Source organism: Cynocephalus volans, chromosome 2 (assembly GCF_027409185.1).
Source record: "Cynocephalus volans isolate mCynVol1 chromosome 2, mCynVol1.pri, whole genome shotgun sequence".
Lineage (NCBI taxonomy): Eukaryota > Metazoa > Chordata > Mammalia > Dermoptera > Cynocephalidae > Cynocephalus > Cynocephalus volans.
In genome coordinates this window covers 207,493,010-207,513,709 of record NC_084461.1, presented here as the reverse complement: position 1 = coordinate 207,513,709, position 20,700 = coordinate 207,493,010, and the positions used below count along the sequence as shown (strand labels likewise).

At 39.1% G+C, this 20,700-nt stretch overlaps 1 protein-coding gene across 7 annotated transcripts in view; it reads right to left on the bottom strand.

Moving 5' to 3' along the window:
* The window catches only part of SPECC1L (sperm antigen with calponin homology and coiled-coil domains 1 like), a 138,896-nt gene that overhangs the window by 115,364 nt on the left and 2,832 nt on the right, over positions 1–20,700 (bottom strand). Inside the window, exon 1 of one of the 7 annotated variants that reach the window (XM_063085322.1) lies at positions 6,752–6,772. The exons of the other annotated variants lie outside the window; for them this stretch is intronic. The gene's annotated coding sequence lies outside the window, so the exon portion shown is untranslated. Of the gene's footprint in view, positions 1–6,751; positions 6,773–20,700 lie in introns of those variants that run through there. 7 annotated transcript variants of the gene reach the window in all.

Genomic DNA, 20,700 nt, shown 5'->3' with positions numbered 1-20,700 from the left:
CATTGGCAAAACAATCTTCTAGTTACAAGTACATACTGTTGAAGGACCCAGACTACTAAAAAGTTTTGAAGCAAGTCATTATTTACTGAACATTTAATGAACACTTATTTTGTGTCAAGGCCAGCTGAACACCAATTCTCTGGGAACCTAGTTAGGAAAGGCATAAATAAACACATGGGCATATAAATATGACTAGAACAAAAATATCTACTTTCAAGGAGCTCACACTCTACCGGAATAAACAGGATATGTAAATAAACAGTGAACAAGTCCCTGTCATTATAATTCTATTTAAAAAAAAAAAAAAAGGTAAAAAATATATGTACAATGTGTAATGAAAGCAGAAAGATCTAGTTCTCAATTGTGCCTTTTGAGAACAGCGAAAGGTACGCCTCATAGGTGTGAGGCAAGCATTGGGCTCAACTGAAGAACTCTAAGGACTTGAATAGGGCTAGAATACAGAAATGTCAAAACAAAGACTGGTGGGCAAGGGCTTAAAGGGCCAGTCAAGCCCTGGACTTCATCTGATACAGGACGGTAAGTAAAGGCAGTGCAGTCCTATAATCAGATTTGCAGCTCCTAAAGATTAACCCGGGACTGGTATGGAGTACTGAACTGAAGGGCACAGAATGGCAGGGTCGAGTATAAGGAAAACTCAATGGGCATCTCCTTATGTGTAACTTCTCTGCCTTCACCTAAGCTCTACACTCAAAATAGAAGTAACACTCTCACTCCACAGCTCTCCCAGCATCTGAGGAACACAGTGGTGCCTACCTAAATCGGCCCTTCTCCCAGGTCAGTACCACGAACTCCCTAGCCACTCCTCCAAATTCCTGCACCATCTGTGTCCACTGGCATCATAGTGCACAGGTACCTCAGAATGCAGCACAGATATAAGAAAGATCTGGACTGACAAGCACAGAGTTTAGCACGACTATTACTTCCCTCAATCTAGACGCTTAGTTGCTCTTAATCTAAGAAAAAAACAAAAACAAAAAAACCCTGTTTTTCTAGGAGCTACCAGAGGCTCATACAAGTTCATGGTTACCTAATACTGGTATTTTTTTTTTTTTTTTTAGTCTTTTTCACACAAACTGCTGCTAACTTGCTTTTTCTCTTTTTTCCCCTAACATAAAATTTTTCAAACACATAGAAATGTTGAAAAAAATTATACATAAACACCTCACTTTTCTCTTATTAATAGCTGTGTAGTTTTTATTCTGAAAAAATTTATACCTGTATCTGTTAAAATTTTATTTGTCAGATTGAGCTCAAGGTTCCAGCCTTTCGGATACTTTTAAATTCTGACTTTTGACTTGAAACCCATTAGTCTCCCTCTTACCTAGTGCTATCTTCAATTTAAGTCACTTGACCACTCAGTATTCTCATGTACAATAAAAAGGAAGTTGGATTCTATGGAATCTCTAAGTTACCTTCTGACTCCAAAAGCCTTATAATTCACATAATCGATAACAACGTTACATAGAACAAAACAATGATAAGGCTCTGCAATGTACCACAAGAACCCCCCCTCCAGTGAGTAGAGTCCTGAACTTAAAGTCAGGAGACTGAGGCTCAAGCTACAGTTTTGCCATACAAGTCATGTGACTGTGGGCGAATCACTTAATCACTTTATATCTTTGCAAATCTGTTTCCTTTCCCAAAAAGGGGAATTGATAAAACCTAACTCATAGAATTCTTGTACAAAATAACGTGTAAACCAACAAGCCAGAAAAAGTTATCTCAGCAGGTCTCAAAGGTCAGAAAAATGGTACGACAATCCAAGATCAGTAATGACAATTTATTTCAGTGACTGGGAAACCCCACCTTCTCCAACCACCCACCCATAAAAACACACCAATCAAGTTTCAGAAATAATGCCAAAAGGACATTATGAATTTATCTTAACTGTCATATTGCATCCAGAAGGATCCACCCTGAATCAAGGTAAACACAGACTGTCCTAGAAACCACAAGGGAGCTCTGAGGCCATTCCCTTACTGAGAGGCACCTTCAGCTCTGGCACAGCATGGGACAGGAACCTGTTTTGGCAACTACAGGCAGTTCCCAATCCCTCCCTTCTGTAGTTACACCAGGATCTTGATTGCTGTCACTACTTTTTCCTTTAAACTCCAATTCACCTACATCAGAATCTTTTTACCCTCTATTATACAAAATATCTTGCTATTTAAAACCATTTAATTGATATTTAATTGACATCTTAAAATCCTCTGTGCTTGCTTGCTTATTTATTTGTTTGTTTGTTTGTTTTTATCACCACTCTGCTTATTTTAAAAACTACTATCCAGGAGACCACCCCAATCACATATGATCAAATCTACATCCTTGGACAAGTTACTTAACCTCTCTGAAATCTCAGTTTCCTCATACATAAAATGGAGATGGTAATACTATGTACCTTATAAAGGTGTTGAGAGGATTAAATGAAATGATAAACCTAAAGTGTTTAGCTGGGTGGCAGCCCACAGTAAAGACCAGATAAATGTGAGCTATCATAATTTATGAAAGAACACACTGCATGCCCCAAGTATGACTAATACCTTATTAAAATAAAAGCAGCAACTCAAAAGGACACTTTGTAAGAGAAACCCTTTATAAGGAATGACTAAAGATTGTTTTTACTCACTCCTTACATTAAATTATATACCATGGAGCATAGATGCTAACAAACAACAGTAGCTCTGGTTTTTTCCCACTAAAAATTATGTATCAGGAAATACTGAAACTATATGGTAGGGAGTCCACTGGAATGGTAATCAAGAGACCTAGATTGTGGTCCCAGGTCTGGCACTGTCTGCATAGCCTTAAGCAAGTCACCCCAACTCTGCAAGCCTTGTTTATAAAGTGAGGAGGGCAGATTACAATCTTTCTTTCAGAAGTTCAAAAATCTATTTCACGATTTTTATCTTCAGAACCAGCAATCAAAACTTTTTTTCTCTTGGCGGCTAGCCAATAAGAAAATCCGAACCCTTGACCTTGGTGTTACAATACAGCACTCTAACTGAGCTAAAGGGCCAGCTCCCAAAACTTTTTCTAGAGAGGAAATTGCTTATTAGTTATGACTTTTTATGGGATTTTTTCCTATCAATATCCCACTAAAAATCTAAAAGTAGTTTCAACTTGTTAAATAAAAATTATAGAAGGCTATTGTTTTGGACTAAGTTCCTGCACCAGGCCCCAAAAGACCAGATTACAAAAACCAAAACGGACTGGCCAGTTAGCTCATTTGGTTAGAGCATGGTACTAATAACACCAAGGTCAAGGGTTTGGATCCCCTTACAGCCAGCGGCCAAAACCAAACCAACAACAACAAAAAAAAAAAAAACAAGCAAAAAAATCAAAATGGAGTGACCAAACTCAAATTGAGTTGTGCTCTGACCTTCAAAGAAATCAGGAGAAAGAGAGAAATAATAGCCAATATACCAAACAGTCCAGTTTAAGTCTTTAGTATGCATGATAATGAAGTTCCCTCTGTTTTAGTCTTTACACAAAAGTAAACTGAAATAACCTGATGTTAAAAAATCAGTTATTGGGCCGAACCCGTGGCGCACTTGGTAGAGTGCTGCGCTGGCAGCGTGGCGATGCTCCCGCCGCGGGTTCGGATCCTATATAGGACTGACCGGTGTGTGCCGGTCACGAAAAAACGACAAAAAAAAAAAAAAAAGAAAAAGAAAATTAAAAAAAAAAAAAAAAAAAAAAAAAAATCAGTTATTTTTCTGTCTCCCTTTCCCCACCTCACAAGGAAAATAACTTTTAAATGACCAATCTAATTTTTGTTGTTTCTGCTTTCTTCAGCCCTTTTTCTTCCTATAAAACCAACTTCTTTTGCCTAACTCATTGGAACACTCATTCTATTTTATGGAATGAAGTGTTGCCTGATTCTAGATTCACAATAAAGCCAATTGAGATTTTTTTTGTTTATCTGTTTGTTTTTGGCAGCTGGCAGGTATGGGCACCATGCTCTAACTAACTGAGTAACTGCCCATCCAGAGGTCTTTAAATTTTTTGTAAGTTTGTCCTTTGACACCAACAACCATTCTGGAAAAATCATGTGTCCTACCAAAAAACAAACAAAACTTTGAAAAGAAACAGCAAGAAATGTTTTAATTAAGTAAACCAGAATGCAACAGGCTGAACTTAAACTGGATTCTTCAACATACACATTTTTTAACCTTTCTTATTGTGAATTATAACACAAATTAAGAAAAGTGCATTTAAAATGCACATTTTTAATATGCACATTTTGAAGACAGACTTGGAGTGGGACTCCACTGAAAAAGTCAAGGACTACTCAGCACGAAAGCCCAAACCTTGTCATGTCCAAAAACTGCACATGTGCAAGTAAGTGTGTATTCAAGATGCATGAAACAGGAAGAAAAGAAAGGCAGGGGTAAGATGCCTTCGGGTTTGTGATTCTCTTGGTCTGAATCCACAGACAGAAGTCCAGTACTGCTCAAAAAACTCTAGTGCTTACTAAATAAGGAGGCACAATTTTTAAATGTTTGTTTGTATTATATATCAGTATTTCCTTATTTTTCAAGACAGATTTTATTCTATGCCTAAAATTTGGGTGGGATTATCAACTAACATTTAATACATTTAACAGGGAAGTTTTCCCTGCTTCCAGAAATCAGTGATGCAAATTATGACAGTGAGGAAAGATGGCATACAGATCTACTTCTCCTCCATTTCTGCCTCCAGAAGAAACCGCACCCCACTGTCCTCTCCCTACCCCAGGCGGGCAGTCCCCTCTGAATGCCCTCATGGCCACAGAAGCATGGAAGCATGGCCTTACAGAAAGGTGAAGGGAAACTGAAGGGGAATCCACAGGAGAAAAGCCATGCTGATCGGCCATGCCTGAGTGTTAAGGAGGTGATGGTGAGCAGGGCCACACAGCACCGGTGAAGGGATATATTCCAAGTCAGACTGCAGTGGGGTGGGGTGAAGAGTTGAGTAGGGGAGGAAGGATAAAGAACTTTTCAAAAATTTGGCTTTGTGAAGGGGAGAAATCAGAGAAATGAGGAGGCTGAGACACTTTCTCGATGTTGCTACTGTTTGCTACTGTTTTTTTAAACAGGAGAGCAAGCTGCCTGGAGACCACCATCTTGCCAAGGTGGAAGGCCCACAATGCACAAATACTAGCACATTTGATTCTCATCATCGCCTTACACAACTAGAAAGAAGGAAGAAACTGTTATCAGAGAGGAAAGAAAGCAGCTCACCCAAAGTCTGAGCTCTTTCCACTAAACCACAACTAACAGATTGGATGCTAGAAAAAAGGAGTTAACTATCATTAACATCAATTTAGAAGGTCATAAAACAGTACAACTCTATTTCCACTTGTTTGGGCCATACAGAATTCCACTCATACTAATTTATGATTTCTCTCTATTACTCTGTAAGATTTAACACAAGGAAATATCTAGAAACATAAGTTCCCTGGGTTTTTTCAAACTTAGAACCAATAAATCTTCTCCTTCTTACTGCTTTTCAAAGAATAATTGAATAAAAAAAACTTATATTAGACCTCTTCAAACCTGTTTCTGGAGATCTTTTCTCTTTTGAATGCAAGCTGCTGAAAAGGCCGTTGAACTGCTGACAATATTTAACATTCCAGACAAGTGACAAGGCTGGAAAAGGACAGCCTAAAAGAATTTCTGGCTACAGCACACAAATAATTTTTCCAGATTGAGTCCAAAACAAGTTAAACTTCCCAAAATTCAAACTTCCAGAATGCAAGAAATTTTGAGTCTCCTCTGGCCACTCCCTACTCAGCCAAGGTTTCTGAATATTTACAAAAAGAAAACATTTATTCAAGACCCCTTCAAACCACAGCTTTCTGCTCAAACTTTTGGCAGGCAGTTACAAACTTGCACGACACCATATTCATAAAATTAACTGTTGGCCACAGTTTTAGTTGAAAACATCAACTTGATATATTTGTGCATTTATAACAAACTCTGAACTGAAACACAAAATGAAACATTTTCTTTAGTATTTCACTAATGACTCAATGTAACAATGTAAAATATCCTTTTTAAAAGGCTTAAAATTTTAGATTTGAGAATCTGTTTTGACAAAGGAAATCCTTCTAAACTAAACAAGTTAAAATAGATTCGAATTCAAATTAAATTTAGTAAAAATGAGGTCTTTTTCAACAAGCACTTCACTGGTAAGGTTAAAAAGAAAATTAATTAAAAATGCTAAGGAGTTCTTTTTCCTCATCTCTAACACGTATAAAGCAATGGTATTCAATGAAGGGGAGGGGGCAACTTTGCACCCTAGGGGACATATGGCACTATCTGTAGATATTTTTGGTGGTCACTACTAATTGTGTAAGAAGCTGAAGTCAGGGATATTGCTAAACATCCTACAATAAACAGGACAGCCCCTCCCCCACCCCCAAACAAAAAACTACACAGCCTAAAATATCAATAGTGCCAAGGCCGAGAAACTTTGGTATAAACATTTAAACTTGGGGTGGAAGGGTTCATTTTTCTGTATCATACCATAAATGGGGTCTTGTCTGCACAGAAAGCCTGTTGAGTTGAGAAAGCCACAGTTCTGGCAGCTGGCAGAGTTGAAAGAGAAGGGAAAGTCTATGCACAGGGCCTGTCACACCCTTAGACTTCCATTCACCTTTCCTAGGAAAGGACAGACAACTCAAGAAAGGGCTCTCTAATCTCCCAGAATGAAATCTGAGAAGGAACCACAGGGCCTCACTGCTTACCTGTACCTCCTTCTGTAGTCCTCAGCTGGCCTGGCACAGACTGACAATTCAAGATGGATGGTCAAGATCCACTGTTCGCCAGTCCCTCTGAAACCTCACTGGCCAGAGGGAAAGAAACTAAACCCAGAGGGCCCACTACATGCCTGCGCTGTCCTGGGGGTTCCACACACATCCTTTCATTCAGTCCTCCACCATCGTAGGAGGTAGGTATTATCATCAGGTCCACTGTGAAAAGGTGAATCCAAAGCTTCCACAGCTGGCAACTGCTAGAGCAGGTGTCTGAATAGGTCTGTATACAAAAGCTATGCCCATTCTACCACAGCTCAGTAACTCCAAGGGTTTTCTTTCTTTATCTATCACAAAGGGTAACCTGTACTGTGACACTAAAGAGGGCGTGGGTACACGATATCTTCAGAGACATTTATAAATGGTGAAGACGCCTCTTGGCAAATGAAGGAAATTCTTTACTTTGCACCATTCCCTCCTCCCTGTCCCCACAACCCCTGTCAACTCCAACTCAGTGTCAGGGAAGAAGTCTAGCTGGACAACCACAACAGCCTCCTAACGTTCTCCCTGCCTTCAATCCCTCCATACCTCAATAGTTTCTCCACACTCTAAAGCACAAATCTCACCAAGCCACTCTCCTGTCACAATGCCTCACTGCCCAAGGCCAAACACCTCCCCAAACAGTCCTTCAAAACCTAGCTCCAACCTGCCTCCCCGACATTTCCCATTTCAAGCACATATACAGCCAACGTGCTTTCAAATACCCACACTTTTGCTCCTACTGTTCCCTATCAGTGAAAACCTCTTACCATCTTTTTGCCTGAGAAATAAGCGCTCCCATCTTACCTCAGGATTCAGCTCCAACGCCATCTCCTTAGTGGCACCTTCCCTGGCTCTGTAGACACTCGGCACCTCCTCTCTCTTAACTCTCTGGCACACTTCTGCCACAGCACTCACTTCACTGTATTTTATCCACATGAGACTAAAAAGTACTCGCTATTTATATGAAAGGCAAATTTAATTGAGCATCCTGTATTTTACTCGACAACCCTAGGCCTAGCACATGACACACCCTCAAACAGGGAAGAAAGGAAAGGCACTGGTAGAGAAGGGAGCCACCAGAACACTAGGAATAATATACAAAGTGAGACAACAGGAAAAAATATGGGCAGTAGTCTTGTGCCATAAGCAGAAAAAATATTAAGCCCAAATCCCCCTGCTTGACAGCCAGTCCTCCACAATAGAACCTGATCTACAATTTCAAAGCCACCCTCTGGGACTCCCCCTACAAGTACCCTAAGCTCAGAGCAGCGGTCTGTTTCTTCACATTAAACAAGCCACCGACATCTGGTCACTCTTGCCTGATTCACGCAGCTCCTTCCAGTTCATGTATTATTCCCCCAACCCCAATGTCCCTCATCCTTCAAAGCCAATCTCAAAGGACAAGCCCACCCCCTCACATCCCATCTCACCCCCCTAATGTACAACACAAGGACCTATATCTCCCAATACCCACAATCACACCTGGCCTCCTCCTCCTCATGAAGCCACCACCACTTGGATTATAACTCTTCTAGAACTCATCAACAGACTCTCAGGTGGCAGTTGTGTATAGGCTTCTCCCACAGGCCTCACTCAGAATACAAAGGCCCTAAATACAAGCCAAGGGAAGGCAACTGCCTTAAAGATATCACTCAATAACTATACAGATATAACAACAAGGTCAAGGATTCAGATCCCTGTACTGGACAGCCACCAAAACCAAACAAAAAACACTACATGGAGAATATAACCAAACACTTGAAAAACAAACAAAATCAAACCTGATATGAATAGCCCTAACCACTGCTGAAAAGTATATGCATGTCAGAAGTAAATCCTAACTCTTACTAGACAGGTCATTAATCATCCATTACACCATTCACAGCCTGTTATAAGACATCCTATAATTGAGTCTAGAACTTCTACTCTTCTTGGTGGTAGGGTGAGGATGCAAGAGGAAAAAGATGAAAACAGTGGAAACCAGTTCCTTCTGAGCTCAAAATGTCATGCCATGGTCCACTCCCTTGGTAAAATGTTAAAACACACCATACAACTCAATTACAAAGATTCTGCTGTTACCAATTTAGGATAAGCTTTACTTTAGATAAGTTTTACTTAAGATAAGTTTTTACTGCATGAGCAATGCTGCAACATCAAGCAATAAAACTTAATCACAGGTCAGGTTCAATATAACATAACCAGTCAGGTATTAAAGAACAGAACTTGTAAAATAAATATGATGTTTCATTCCAATGCTTCATTCTAATTTTTAAAAAGTAATATTTCAGAACAATATTACATGATGTAAGCAAACACTGAATTTCAATAAAAGGTTACTGACAGTAGACATTAAGAATAGATTACCAGGGCTGGCTGGTTAGCCCAGTTGGTTACACTGCGATATTATAACACCAAGGTCAAAGGTTCAGATCCCCATACCAGCTGGCCACCAAAACAATAAAAATGAAAAAAAAGAATAGACTACCATACAAACATCACAGCAGCTTAACCCCAATTCATCAGATGGGAGTCTTCACAATCTAAGCCTTCAAAACTATTTTCAAGGTTCAAAACAGTGCTAAAAATTTACCAAAACACTACATACACAGACATGCCTCTGTGAATGTTGCTTATCTAATTTGATTTACTGAATAAATGGATAATTTGACTACTTTAGCTTAAAAAGCAGAAATCCCTCTTAAGGACTTCGAAACACAAAATCAACAGATTTTTTTAAAAAATAAGAGTAGCAGCATTGTTCTAGGTCATAACACCTAACATACAGTGTGTGATACAAGAAGGCAGGTATTTGGGCTAGCTGGTTAGTTCAGTCGGTTAGAGCACGGTGCTGACAACACCAAGGTCCAGGGTTCAATCCCTCTACCATCCAGCTGCCAAAAAAAAAAAGGAAAAAGGCAGATATGTGAATAGCAGCAGCCTGGTACACTTGCTGATGTGCATTCATGAACTTACATATATAGTGGAAAGAACTCAGATTACAGTCAGGTAGAATTTGAGTTCAAATCCTAACTCCACCACTTACTAGCTATGTGGCTGTGGGCATACTACTCATCTCCAAATCTCAGTTTTCTCATCTGTAAGTAGAAACCGAGAAACTAAGAACTACCACATATGGGCTGGCCTGTTAGCTCTGTTGGTTAGAGCATGGCCCTATGACACCAAAGTCAATGATTCGGTTCACAGTACCAGTCTGCCGCCGAAAAAAAAGAACTACCACATACGATGCTACAAGAACATCAAACAACAAGTGAACCAAATCAAACAAGGAAATGCTCTGCACACGTAAATACAATAAGCATTAGTCTCCTTTCCTCCCCCTACAACCAAAAGGAAAATTTCCCTTTATCCTAAATTTATTTATTTCTTCTACCTCTTCATGCTACTAACAGAAGTCTAGCGCTCCCTTCCCATTACAATTCCCAAGGATGCTTCTACGCCCTGACTTAAGCAGAAAAAGCTTCCGGAGTTCTTCCAGGCAACTAAAAACTTCATGCTCTAATCTAAGTGTGTGCCACCCTCTCCTAATCCTTACTTCCATGGCTTTGATCACTGCTGGGGTCTAATTCAACACAGCCTTCCTTTACCTTCCTCTACCTTCCTCATTCAGTCAGCTACAAACTTACACTTATCTTTCCTTTGACAATCTCTGGCGTCTGTTAGTCTCTCTTTTCTCTTCTCGTCCACTCCCTCCACACAGCTTGAGTCATTCTACTGGGCCTTTTATAATGTTTCCTTAACTGACATAGATCTCTCTTTGATCCTTCCTGCATTCTGTCAAATTGTCCTTTTCAAACTGTTGCTTTTTAAAGGGATAACAGTACTATGGTTGTATTTTTTTAGATTCTTTATTAATTAAATTAGAAAATTACAGAAAGATCTCTAGAAAATTCTTATACACTTGGAAATTAACACCACTTCTAAATAATCCATGAGGGGCCGGCCCGTGGCTCACTCAGGAGAGTGCGGTGCTGATAACACCAAAGCCCCGGGTTCGGATCCCATATACGGATGGCCGGTTCGCTCACTGGCTGAGCGTGGTGCTGACAACACCAAGTCAAGGGTTAAGATCCCCTTACCGGTCATCTTTAAAAATAAATAAATAAATAAATAAATAAATAAATAAATAAATAATCCATGAGTCGGGCTGAGCCCGTGGCGCACTCGGGAGAGTGCGGCGCTGGGAGCGCAGCTAAGCTCCTGCCGTGGGTTCGGATCCTATATGGGAATGGCCGGTGCACTCACTGGCTGAGTGCCGGTCACGAAAAAGACAGACAGACAAACAAACAAACAAACAAACAAACAAACAAATAAATAAATAAATAATCCATGAGTCAAAGAAGAAATCAAAAGAGAAATTAGGATGTATTTTGAACTGCATGAAGATGAAAACATGACATTATCAAAATTTATGGGATTCCCCTAAAACAGCACACTTAAGGCAAAATTTAATATACTAAACACATATAAGAGAAAAAAGCAAGGTCTCAAATTAATACCTCAGCTTCTACTTTAAGAAACAAGAAAAAGCTGGCCAGTTAGCTCGGTTGGTTAAAGCACAGCCTTTTAACACCAAGGTCATGGATTTGGATGCCCATACCAGCCAGCCACCAAAAAAAAAGAAAAGAAAAAGAAACAAGAAAAAGAGCAATGAAACTCAAAGTAAGCAGAAGAAAGGAAATAATAACTACTGAGCAAAAATCAATGAAACAGAAAAGAAAAATAGAGATCAATGAAACCAAAAGTGGGTGCTTTGAGAAGATCAATAAAAAAGATAAACCTCTACCAACACTCATCAGGAAAAGAAGAAAAGACACAAATTACTAGCTTTAGAAATCGGAGGGGTGACAACACTACAGATTCTACAACTATAAAACCATCAGGCACTATTATGAACAACTTTATGCCAATAAATTCAAGAACTTAGATGAAACAAATTCCCTAAAAACAAACTATCAAAGCTCACTCAAGAAGTAACAGATAACCTGAACAGCCCCATATTTATTAAAGAGACTGAATTTACAGTAAAAAACTTTTCCACAAAGAAAACTCTAGGCCCAGATGGAATCACTAGGGAATTCTATCAAACAAGTAAAGAAGAAATAAAACATTCCATACAAACTCTTCCAGAAAATTGAAGAGAAAAGAATATTTCCCAACTCATTCTATGAAGCCAGTATTACTCTAATACCAAAATCTGACAAAGACATTACAAAAAAAAGCTACAGACCAATATCTCTCATGAAAATAAATGTAAAAGTTCTAAAAAAAATTTTAGCAAATTGAATCCAACAGTCTAAAAAAAAGATATATATCATGACTAAATTGGGTTTATCCCACAAATGCAAGGTTGATTTAACATTCAAAAAAATGTAACTCACTGGGCCGAGCCCGTGGCGCACTCGGGAGAGTGCGGCGCTGGGAGCGCGGCAACGCTCCCGCCGCGGGTTCGGATCCTATATAGGAATGACCAGTGCACTCCCTGGCTGAGTGCCGGTCACAAAAAAAAAAAAAAAAAAAAAAAAGTGTAACTCACCACATGACAAGCTAAAAAAGAAAAGTCATATGATCATCTCAACAGAAACAGAAAAAGCACTAAACAAAGCCCAACATTCATTCCTCATTAAAAAAAATAATAATAAAAGAAAAACCTAAGTAAATAGGAATAGAAGAGAACCTCCTCAACCTGATAAAAGTTATCTACGAGGACAAGCCAGTCAACCAAGGTGGTTAGAGCCTGGTGCTGATAACAGCAAAGTCCAGGGTTCAATACCTGTAATAAGCTACCCAACAACAAAAAAAAAGGTATCTATCAAACACCTATAGTTAATATCATACTTAATGGCATAAGACTAAATATTTTCTCTCTAGGATCAAGAACAAGATGAGGAAATCTACTCTCACAATTTCTACTCATTATGTACTAGTGATTCTAGCCAGTGAAATAAGGTAAGCAAAAAAATAAAAGGCATTCAGATTCGGAAGGAAGAATATAAAACTCTTTATTCACAAACAATGTTGATGGAATGTCTAATGAAATCTACAAAAAACTAATAATACTAGTAAGTGTGCACTGCAAGGTCTCAGAATACAAAACTAGTATACAAAAATCAACTGTATTCCTGTATATTAGCAATGAACAACTGAAAACCAAAATTTTAGAAAATACTATTCACAATAACATCATAATATACAAAATACATAGGGGTAAATCTGACTCCCCCAAAAAAGAAAAAGATCTGTACACTGAAAGCTACAAAATACTGCTGAAAGAAATTAAAGAAGACCTAAATAAAATGAGAAATATACCATGTTCATGAGTCAAAAGATTCAGTATTATTATTATTATTTTTTTTTTTTTTTTTTTTTTTTTTAAAGATGACCGGTAAGGGGATCTTAACCCTTGACTTGGTGTTGTCAGCACCACGCTCAGCCAGTGAGCGAACCGGCCATCCGTATATGGGATCCGAAGCCGGGGCCTTGGTGTTATCAGCACCGCACTCTCCCAAGTGAGCCACGGGCCGGCCCAAAAGATTCAGTATTATTAAGAAGTCAACTCTCCCCAAATTTATCTATATATTCAACAAATCTCAATCAAAATTCCAGCAGGATTTTTGTAGAATGTGACAAGTTGATTCTAAAATTCATATAGAAATGCAAAGAGCCTAGAACTGACTATGGTTGAAGCTGGGTGGTAACTACACTGCCACTGGTGTTTCATTATATTATTCTCTCTACTTTGTATATGTTCGAAATTTCCCATAGTGAAAATGTGTTTTGTTTTAATAAAGACTGAGTGCTGGCCAGTTAGCTCAGTTGGTTAGAGCACAGAGTTAAAACACCAAGGTCAAGGGTTCAGATCCCCACACAAGTCAGCCACCAAAAAAATAAATAAACTATGTATTTTTTAAAAGTATGTGAACAAAAGACAAAGAAACTAATCACTGCTAGCAAATTTCATCAGCTGTTTGAGAGAGAACAGGAGTGTGTGTGTGTCTGTGCATTTCTGTGTGTTTGTGTGTGTGTGTTTGTGTTTCAGCAGCTGGCTGGTACAGGGATCTGAACTCTTGACACTGGTATTATCAACAGCGTACCTTCTTCTTCATGACCTCACTATTCTCTGAAACTTCACCCTCAAAGATGTTCAGTGACTGAGAGAATTTTAATGATCCTTTCTCAGAACTCACTCTCCAATGTCAACACAACTTGCACTGCTGACCATCTTCTCTCCCCTTTTGCAGTATATTGCTCCTTGGGCCAGGCAAATGCAGCATCAATGTAGCTTTCGCTATACAATATTTTGCACAATAACATCCAACTACGAATGAAATGCTCTGAGGATGATAAACCCTGGGTAAGAAAGCAAATACTGCATTAGCCTTTCAGCAGAGACACTCATACTTAATTTACTAAATCCTCCACTTAGTCTACCATCATCACTGTATACACTCTCCAATTTTTATTTCCAGTTCTTAAAAAATCCCTGTAGGAATAGTACTGGAAAAAATTATGAATTCCAGGGCCGAGCCTGTGGCGCACTCGGGAGAGTGCGGCGCTGGGAGCACGGCAACGCTCCCGCCGCGGGTTTGGATCCTATATAGGAATGGCTGGTACACTCACTGGCTGAGTGCCGGTCACAAAAAAGACACACACACAAAAAATTATGAATTCCAAATTCATATTTTACTGTCATTTTATTTAAAATAATAGGGAAGGGGGGAAGAAAAAAATAATAAAATAAAATAATATGGAAGAAATTAGGACATTCCAAATGTGAGAAAAATGAACAAATCAAATGAAATCATTAAATTTTTTTTTAGTGGCTGGTGGGTACAGGGATCAAAACCTAGACCTCGGTGTTATAAGCACCACTCTCTAACTAACCAGCCAGCTCTATCAAGAGACAGTCCGATGGAGTAAAAACATTCCTCTGAGTGAGTTAAGGGAGAGGAGGCATGAAATTAGGAAACAAGAGAGGGCCTAGGCAAGAAAGGGTATAAAGGAAGGAGGCAAAGGAAGAGGAGCAAAAGAGGTGATCAAATTTTCGTAAGGCATGGTGCGGTCAAGTTTCATCTGCCACCCAAACTCCTAAGACATCCACAGGCTTTGTTACTAGGTGGTATCTTGGAAGGGAAATCCTTCAATTCTTGGACAGTTTTTCATATATGGAGGCAAATGTCAGTGCAACTGTAACTACAAATCACCACAGTGCCTTCCAAAGCAACACAAAATAAATCCATTTCTCCTTCCATGTGAAAACTCTTCAAATATTTCAATTAACAAGAGACCAAGCCCTACCTAAGCCTTCTATTCTCTGGGTTAAACAGTACTGTAGTTCCTTCAGCCATATGATGAATGCATTCTAGCTTGAAAGGCAGCATATTGTAATATGCAGTGAAAAGAACACAGATTTTTCATCAGAAACCTGGGCTCAAATCCAAGTTCAGCCACTGGTTAGCTCTGTGTTCTTAACCTCGTTTCCTCACTTATAAAATAAGGAAAATAATAGTTGTGCTTTCTCAAGATTTGTTGTGAGAAGACAACGTTTAACGAAAGGTACACATGAAATGTATGCTTTTTCAACTACGTGCTATACATGCTTATTATATTCCACAGTACTATTTACAAACTTCACAAAACTTATGAATTAAATTAGTTTTATAAATAAATAAAGATCTGGTACCCAACCCACCTTAGCACGTCTGTGGTTGGGAAAGGAGAGACAGAAGCAAAGGCAAAAGAGGTGGTTTCTAAGAATCTCAGTGTAGCTAAATAGTATCCTAGCTGACACTTATATTCTATACTAGACCTTCAGAAATACTACTTTAACATAAACTTGCAGGTCGCATTTTTGTTTTAGTTAAAAAAAGATAGTTAGTAACTGCAATGCCAAAAGTTTGTTTGCAAAACAATATTTTATTCATTACAGCGAAATTCTGATTAGTAATAAATCAGTTGCTTTCTATCACAACTGAGCTGGATCCAGCTAGGTCCCAGGATGGAATGTCTGGCTGAGGAAGCCCTTGGCCTGGGTGGATAAGACTAAGATTGAGTAAATGTGTGTCTAAAGTGTGCATTTCTAACTTCATTTCAAAATCAAATTTTAAAAAAAATCAGAACAGAAACAGCATCACTTCCTAGGGCCAAAAGAGAGGGGGTTAGGGCTGGCCAGTTAGCTCAGTTTGTTAGAGCATGGTGTTATAACACCAAGCTCAAGGGTTCAGATCCCCATACAAAAAGAGAGGGGTTAGCACAGGCCCACCTAGGCTACACATCAATATAAATCTGCCCTTGCAGGCTAGTTGTTAGCTCTCGGTTAGAGCATGGTGCTTAAAACACAAAGGTGAAGGGTTGAGATCCCTGTACCAACCAGCCACCAAAAAATAAATAAAATAAATCTGCCTTTGTGGGGAGGACATCATTTTTCCTCCAAGACTAACTACTCTGGATGACCCAGATTATTTTCCCTAACCCTCAGCATGAAGAATTTAAAGTAAGCTTTACTTTACGGTACGATTTCAATAAGTTCAAGGAGGGTGTGGGGATCCAAACCCTTGACCTTGGAGTTATAACACAACACCCTAACCAGCTGAGCTAACCAGCCAGCCCCTTGAAGTACCTTTTTACCTCACTCAGGCTTTTGTGAAGGGTGTCTATTACTTATCAGAGTACAATTTATAAATGTTCAAACTTTGCTACCAATAAGTTATACATTTTCTTTCTAGGTCATCAGTTTATCTCCCAGAAAAATTCCAGATACTCATTAACCTGCTGTTTTCTATTTTTCATTTCATGAAATTGTTTTCCCTTTCGCCTGCAAGGTGATTAATACTACTACTAATACTACAGTAACTTAAGGAACACCATTTATAGTAATCTAGTCTTTGGTACTTTATATACACTATTCAGAAAGCTGCCAAAGGTTCAAGCTGCACTGGTGGAAACCTATATCATATAATTAATTTCCTGACTTCTCATCATTCCTCCCATCAGCAAGTAAACTCTAAAAATGGGATTTTTGTTTATTCAATGCTGTTGCCCCAGTGCGAAGAACAGTGCCTAGCACATAACAGCCATTTAATAACTATATGTTGAATTTAATGAATGAATGGTATATTTATACTATGCAATATTACCATGAAGCCATTAAACACAATGAGTAAGAGTGATACTAGCTAATTTAACGGAATTTTCAGAAGTACTACGTGAAGAAAACAACAAGAGAAATGTCAAAAATATAATCCCTTTTTTTTTTTTTTGTCTTTTTCGTGACCGGGCACTCAGCCAGTGAATGCACCGGCCATTCCTATATAGGATCCGAACCCGCGGCGGGAGCGTCGCCGCGCTCCCAGCACCACACTCCCGAGTGCGCCACGGGCTCGGCCCATATAATCCCATTTTTTTAAAAAGTACTGCATACCCAAAAACCCATACATTGGTGAGGAAGTGTAGAACTTGGAACCCTCATATACCGCTGGTGGGAATGTTAAATGGTGGCCCAGCTTTGGAAAACAGTTTGGCAGTTCCTCAAAAAGTTTAACTTAGCTCTCAAGTGACTCAGCAATTCCACTCCTAGGTATATACCAAAGAGAACTGAAAGCATATGTCCACACAAAAACTCATACAAACGCTCATAGCAGCATTATTCATAATACCCAAAAGTGGAAAAAACTCAAATGTCCATCAACTGATGAACAGATAAAGTATGGGCCACTATCCACCCATAAAAGGAATGAAGTACTAATACATGCTACAACAGGGATAAACTTTGATAACATTAGGCTAAACTAAAGAAGCCAGACAAAAGACCATATATTGCATGATTCCATTTACATGAAATATCCAGAACAGGCAAATCTCATAGAGTCAGAAAGATCAGTGACTGCCAGGGGCTCGGGGGAATGGGGAGTGACCGTCAATGAGTACAAGATTTCTTTCTGAGGTGATGAAAATGTTCTGTAGCCAGCCACCCCACCACCCAAAAAAAAAAAAAAAAAAAAAAAGAGCAAAGAAAATATTCAGGAATTAAATAGTGATGATCAATGCATATCTTTGTGAATATACTGTAAAAACCCACTGAAATGTATACTTTGAAAGTGTGAACTTTATGGTATGTGAATTATATCTCCATAAAGCTGTCATTGAAAAAAAAAATATGTTGTTTATTTGCAAATGAATACATGAATGATGAAGAATGGTATGAAAGGCTAATGTTGACAGCCTTGATGATAGGGTGTGGGGAGAGAAAGAAAAGTGTTAAGGAGAGGAGATAAGCAAAAAAAAAAAAAAAGATTAAAAAATAAAATTCAAGGCTGGAAGCCTTGAGTGGGTAGACTGGGAAAGGCTCCGTGTACAATGAAGTGAGCATAAAGAATAAAAATGAGGGAGCAGGGTTGGAAAATTGAGCTGGTAATTTGTAATGGGGCAAAGGAAAGCTAACCTAAGTAACTGCAATGATTCAATGGAGTTTGCAGAAAATGAAGGAGAGAAAAAAACAAGAAAATGGGAAGGAAGATTTAAGATTAGCCCTACCCACTAAAGTTTTTTTTAAAAAAAGGCATGCAAGAAGAAAATTCAACAGCTCCTGCTCAAGAATTCTTGGGCCTGGGGGCCAGCCTGTGGCTCACTTGGGAGAGTGTGGTGCTGATAACACCAAGGCCACGGGTTCGGTTTCCTATATAGGGATGGCCGATTAGCTCCCTTGGGAGAGCATGGTGCTGACAACAAGTCAAAGGTTAAGATCCCCTTACCGGTCATCTTTTAAAAAAAAAAAAAAAGCATTCTTGGGCCTGGCAGAGTAGAATCAAACCATGATAAGGAGACATGATGTCTAAGTGGAAGAACATACTGAGAGAAATGGGACACTTCTTGGGAGAAAGGGTCATACTGTGATTGTTCTGGAATAAACAGCCCCAACAGACTGCCTCAGGAATTCTATTGTCATTTTTCTGCTTTGGGGTTTTTGTTTGTTTGTTTTTTGGTGATTGGCCAATACATGGATCCGAACCTGTGACTTTGGTGTTAACAGCACCACACTCTCCCAAGTGAGCTAACCAGCCAGCCCTGCATCACAAATTCATAGAGGAAAAGGTGCCACTGGAAAATGCCTTGGTTGGGATTTTCCCTAAGAACAGGAGAAAAGACAAAGGAAGAATGGGAGGACAGCTTCAACTTTTAACAGTTACATCTTTTCAAATCTTAACACTGCTGCCACTTTCTTTGCATGCCTAACTTTCCTAAGCCTGACCAGGGCCTTTTTTCCCTCCTGTGTAAGCTCAGTTCTTAAAATAAGGAGTGTAATAATGGGTCTTATTTTTAGAGACAAAGTATTTTTGCTCTTTAACTTTGTTTTCCCTAGGCTATATACGCAATAGACAAACTTGAAATTTAATATCTTAATCTCTTAAACCCTTATTGTCCAAACACAGCAAATCAAAAAAATTTTTAAAAACCCACCCACAAGGTAGAAGGTGTACTAGCCGGAAAAGGTAACCAAATGTACGCTCAATTCTGGAATTGGGAACAAAGATGATGCCCACCTAGTTTCTGGATGATAAAATATACATTACAGACAGAGTCCTCTCCTTCACAAAACAAGATCTGAATTAGAAACTGAGATACAATTAAATGGATTTTGAAAGTTGGTGTGCACTACTGGGAGGTGTCTCACCGCTGGCAGGGTCAAATGCAACTGGAGTGAAAAGCTCCTTCAGGGCAGGGACTAAGTGGTTCACTCCCTCTGTAACACTGACATGCCTAGCACTGTACTGGCACCTAGCAGATTCAAGCAACACACAATGCTGTGCACTGTGGTGTCACCATCTAGTGGAGGTAGTAGCCAAGACACAGTGTATCAAACCCTAAATGTACAGAGTGCCTGGACAAGTCTGCAGGAGACTAGAGGACCACAGAAGCCTTCCAGTCAAGGTACTATCTGAGTTTTGAAGATGATGATGGGATGAAATGAAAGAACATTCCAGCAGAGGGAGACAAGGAGACTGGAAAGATTTCAAGCAACCAAGAGTTCAGCACAGCTTAATGAAGCACCTAAAACTGAGATTGGGGGAAGGATGAGTGGAAGCCAGAGCCCAGTGATGAAGTGTCCTGGATATCAAGCTAAAGAGACCTTATTACAAAGGTAGGAGCTGTTGAAGGGTTTTAAATGAGGGTGACTGTAAAAAGAATGATATTTGGAAAGACAGAGGCAGGAGCAAACCTCTGGCTTTAACTAAAAAATAAAGAACTATAATGAAGATGTGGGAAAAGATCAGGAAAAACATTGTTAAAAGATCTTCACTCTCTTCACTCATGGACAGATTTTCTTCATGAGGTTACCAAATTACCCTTCAAAAATGGAGAGGGCTGGCCGGTCAGCTCAGCTGATAAGAGCATAGTGTTATAACACCAAGGTCAAAAGTTCGGATCCCTGTACCAGCCAGCCATGAAAAACTAAAAATAAAAATGGAGAACTGAGAGGAGATTGAAAGCAGTCAGTCAGTCCTCAGAATGTAGAAATTAGTATCATGAAGAATTACAGATTACATTAATTTTAATTCAAGACATTTCAAAAATGTAACTTTTAGTACATTTTGATATACTTCAGTTTTTTGAGAGTATGTTACAATAACTCTAAATCTCATCTGGAATTAACAGCAGACCACCATGAATTTTAAAGGCTTCACAGACACAGAGATCATCTGTTACATTCACTTTGGAACAGATCATAGTCGTCCTCCCTCTCAGCATACCCAAAATATATTCTTTAAGCCTAATTTCTTTATGGTCATGTTGTTTAACAGCAAAAGACTGAGGCCAAGATGTTAAAAGATTTCTGAGATGACAGAGAACGCATGGGGGTTCTTAACCTCCGGCTAGTCTATTCA